Source organism: Hypanus sabinus, unplaced genomic scaffold (assembly GCF_030144855.1).
Source record: "Hypanus sabinus isolate sHypSab1 unplaced genomic scaffold, sHypSab1.hap1 scaffold_1972, whole genome shotgun sequence".
Classification (NCBI taxonomy): Eukaryota; Metazoa; Chordata; class Chondrichthyes; order Myliobatiformes; family Dasyatidae; genus Hypanus; species Hypanus sabinus.
This window is the reverse complement of record NW_026780070.1, coordinates 51,383-56,051: the sequence shown is the minus strand read 5'-3', so window position 1 is coordinate 56,051 and position 4,669 is coordinate 51,383. Positions and strand designations below refer to the sequence as shown.

General features: G+C 50.2%; 1 long non-coding RNA gene across 1 annotated transcript; it reads left to right on the top strand.

Annotated features, from left to right (window-relative positions):
- Positions 1-147: 147 nt before the first annotated feature.
- Positions 148-2,257, top strand: LOC132387550 (uncharacterized). The gene is made up of 3 exons (XR_009509926.1): positions 148-1,204; positions 1,360-1,527; positions 1,692-2,257. It is a non-coding gene; the product is annotated as an uncharacterized LOC132387550 (long non-coding RNA).
- The last annotated feature ends 2,412 nt before the right edge of the window (positions 2,258-4,669 follow it).

Genomic DNA, 4,669 nt, shown 5'->3' with positions numbered 1-4,669 from the left:
ACACACCCTTCCTGGTGAGGGAAACGAGACCATTGGTGCATTGTCCCGGTGAGAGGGAAAGAAATATCATTGTAAGATTGTCCTCCCCTGCCCTTCCCCGTGTGTGACTATCACCATCGGTCCAATGATCTGACTGCTCACTACCAGACACCCATAGGCGCATCTCCTCTCCTGATTGTGGGCCTCAGTTCAGACACACTTCTCTGTAAAATCTGTTTCTGCATCTTCCATGTTGTGGGAACTCTCTTCCACATTACCTATTCTCCTGTGTGATCTCTCTTCCCCATCCCCCATCTATCTGCAGGATCTCTCTTCCCCATCCCCCTTTCTCCTGAGGGATCTCTCATCCTTATCCCCTTTCCTCCTGTGGGATCTCTCTTCCCCATCCACCTTTCTCCTGAGGATTCTTTCTTCCCCGTGCCACATCCGACCCTGTCACATCAGAAACATTTTTCTAACAATCGGGACATGAGACAGAATATGACTTTGCTCACTACCAAATACCTAGACACCATGGGCGCATCTCCCACCCCTCCCGTACAATCTATTTCTGCATCCCCTGGACCTGTAGTGATGGAAGCAGAGTATGCCCACACATCGGTGAATCCTGCAACTATGTGCTCCTCCGGCTTGAAGAGGAGAAGCCGATGTTCCCCCCAAGAGGGCAGAGAATGTAGATGCGGGGTATTCCTAGCAAGAGGTGGGAATCCGGATGGAGGTTCGGTGAACACCCCACCCCCCCGAGGAATCTCTCATCCCCATCCCCATCCCCATTCCTTTCTTTGGTTTCACTCTTCACTATTCCCCTTCCTCTTGGTGTACCGCTGATCCCCCATTGACCTTCCTGCTGCAGGTGCTTTTGCTCGTTTGGGGTCCCTTTGACACTTTCTCATTTACAAATTTTCCTCACTGTGGGACTTTCTCCCATCCTCTCACGTCAGGAACTCTCCTAACCAGTGGGGAGTGGGACAGAATATATGGTCACACCGACAGACTAAATTACCTCCATTCATGAATACTCTGTGAGGGAAATTGACAGTCATGGGAACTTCGATCAGTGATTTACTGACCCACGTTTTGAAACAATTTGTTCATCAATTTGTCTGTTTGTGTTTAGGCTTGGGCGGAATGAACTCGGAGATCCAGGAGTGAAACTGGTGTCTGCAGCTCTGAGGAACCCGGAATGTAAAATACAGAAACTGGGGTAAGTATCAGACTGTGGAAGGTTGTGGTTACTGTTACTGGGTGTCTGACACTGAACATTAATGTGATCAGTAATTGTGTTACTGATAAACACTGGGGATTTGTACCATGTCCTGTCTCTCTGTGTCTTTCACCCTCACTCTCTCTCATCTCCAGGCTGAGGGATGTCGGTCTCTCAGATTCTGGTGTCGAGGATCTCGCCTCCGCTCTCAGTACAAACTCCTCACTAACAAAGCTGAACCTGGGATTAAACTGGCTGACAGACCGATCTGTCCCCGCTCTCCGCCGCCTCATACAGACCCTCCCGAGTCTGGAGTGGATCGGGTGAGTGTTTGTGTGGATGTTCAATGTGATAAAATATCAGCGGATCCATGGGTTTTCTGGTGATATTTGTCTGTGAGTGTTGTTGAAACATCAACCCCAGTCCCCTGTTACTGACACTGTTGTGTAATCTGTTTATTTCATCATTATTCCTCCATCTGTTTCAGACTGTGGAAAAATGATTTCAGTTGTACTGGGAAGAAAGAACTGGAATCTCTGCTGGAACGCAGACCCGGACTGAGAGTGAATCTATGAACATCTGTATGTGTGAACATCCCCTTCAGCGGGATGGGGACATTCTGCCCGATTCCCGGCTCTCCCTTTTAAATCCCGCCCTTACCTTTAGCGACCATGCGCCAGGTTTAATTCCCGCAGACAGGAAGAGCCCGGGAGAGAGTCCAGGAGAGAATCCTTTTGCTCCCTTTGCTGAGGACGGTGTATTCGGCGGTCTGGCTGATATAATGAAGTTAAATTGATAAATACCTTGGACGTGACCCTGGATCTGCAGCGATCCCAGACACGGCCCTGAAATGTGATTTTAATGATTATCGGTTCCCTGATGTAGAGCGATGGTGAGATTATTCAATCTGTCACTTGTTGTTGCCGGTCAATTAATTGTGTGTGACTGTAAGTGAGTCGAGAACAGCTTATTTATACCCGTGTTAGCAGCTCACAAGTTGTTTAATTTAAATTTGTCATGATAAAATCAATAAACCGCTGTAACTTACTGTTACAGGAACTCGAACTCGAGTCTCATTAGTGGGGAAACAGTGACCTGGGGTTACTGCTGTCCCCTGCACCTGGTGAACTGCAGTAAAGGGTCTGAGCTCCTCACACTGGTACAGCAGCGTCTCAGCTCCAGGCTGAGGGATGTCAGTCTGGTGGTGACTGATCATCAGAAACTCATCACTCCCCATCCCTCATCCAGGCTGACACACCGCTCTCTTGCTCTCACAGACAAAAATGACAAAAGAGATTGGAAGCTCCTGTACTGTATAATATCTGACCTGTGTCAGGCAAAAGTCGCGAAGAAGAGAATGGAACAGAAGAAATCAACACGGGGTGTCAGACACCGACTGAAACTCTGTAATCATCGTCCCATCAATCTCTCTCCGGGACGTAGAATTACAATATTCCTGAATCAGACACAGAGTGAAGCTCCCTCCACACCGTCCCATCACACACTCCCAGAGTCAGACACAGAGTGAATCTCCCTCCACACCTTCCCATCACACACTCCGGGGGTCAGACACAGAGTGAATCTCCCTCCACACCGTCCCATCACACACTCCCAGAGTCAGACACAGAGTGAATCTCCCTCCACACCGTCCCATCACACACTCCGGGGGTCAGACACAGAGTGAATCTCCCTCCACAACCCCTTAACTCAAACTCCCCGGTTCAGACACAGACTGAAGCTCCCTCCGCACTGTCCCATCACACATAATTCGGCTCAGGCACAGAGTGAATCTCTGTCAACATCGTCCTATCACATACTCTAGGGATCAGTTACAGAGTGAATCTCTCTCCACACTATTCCATCAATCACTTCCGGGGTCAGACACAGAGGAAAGCTCCTCCCATACAGTCTCATCACACTTCGTCTGGAGTTTTTCTGTCAGTTTAAACTGTGTTTGTTGGCGGCTGCTAACTGCGTAGTTCCCAGCTGCGACCGCTGGCAACTCGCCGAGAAACCAGTTCGCTCCAAAAACCGGAGGCAAACGCCGTTTTCCACTGACATCGGGACAACGTCCCTCCTCCTCTATCATTGCGATTCTCGTTCAGTGTGGGAGCCAGACCATCTGTTGAGAAGTCTTGACCTCTCACGGCCTGGGATTTCTTCAGGACTAACGGAGCCTTTCCTGGCATTGGGATTTCTGGCATCGAGCCAGCAAGGTACTGTCAAGTACAGACTTTTCAAGCTAGTTAAATAACTCGCTCCAGGACTTTATAATCAGCACCGCCGTATATTTCTCGATTCGGACATAGCGCCAGCATGCCGGAACGGTCTCCAGGTAGTTGCAGGCCTTCGGAGAGTTATGCAAAAGCAGTTGCCTCTCCAGCCTCGGACAACGCCCTGTTTTTATCGGTGAAAGAGCAATGTATTTTACGTCCTGGAATTACTCTGGAAAAGTGTGCGGAGGGCATGGAGGACCTGGTTGGGAAAGGTGAAATTTTGGCCACCGAAAAGAGTTCGGGAAGGCAGTGTGTTATCTGGAGAATGATGAGTTCGTGCACTGGGCTCTCAGTACATCTGTTTCACTCTTTGATTCTGCCCTTGTGGTTCATATGGGAGATCTTGAGGCTACGTGCAGGGAGGTTCAGGCGAAGGACTGGGTGGAGCCTGTGCACTGTAAGAGAGTGAAGAAGAAATCCAAGCACCCGAAGATGTCGGCCCCCGACATCGCAGAGCTCACACCCATTTGCACTGAAGTGGAGCGGAGGAGGTGCACAGGTGGACAGGGTGATGGAAGCAGAGTGTGCCCACACATCGGTGAATCCTGCAACTATGTGCTCCTCCGGCTTGAAGAAGAGAAGCCGATGTTCTCCTCAAGAGGGCAGAGAATGTAGATGCGGGGTATTCCTAGGAAGAAGTGGGAATCCGGGTGGAGGTTGGGTCTATCCCTGAATCCCAAATGTAACCACCAGTCCTGTGGTGGGTGGTGTGGTTGTGCAGAAAGCTACTGCTAGGCCTGTTTGCCCAATCGAGGCAGCCCTGGAGCCCTCCACCCAGGACTTAGCAATTAGTAGTAACCACCTCCCTGGAGGCAAGTGTATTGAATAATGTAAGCGGAGAGGAGACCAAGCTCTCTCACTCTCAGCATCAGGCTGCCAGTGGATCACTAGGACCAGAGCTGCTGGGGTCCCCTTCATGCCTGTCTCCTGGGGAGAGTGATATACTCTGCATGCCAACCCCATCAACTAATGGCCTGGAGGGAGTCACTGGGGATCATCCCTCCATTGTCGTAACTGTGAATAAGACTGATGTGACGGTGGAGCGGAAAGGAATGAGGGAGGTACCCGCTGCGCAGTGTGGGTTACAGGGGCAGCCACCTTATACACCACATGAGGAGGAAAATGGGGGATCTGTTTGCAGTGAGGGGTTGGAGGGAGATTCTTTTGATAGTGAGACAATGGACATCCT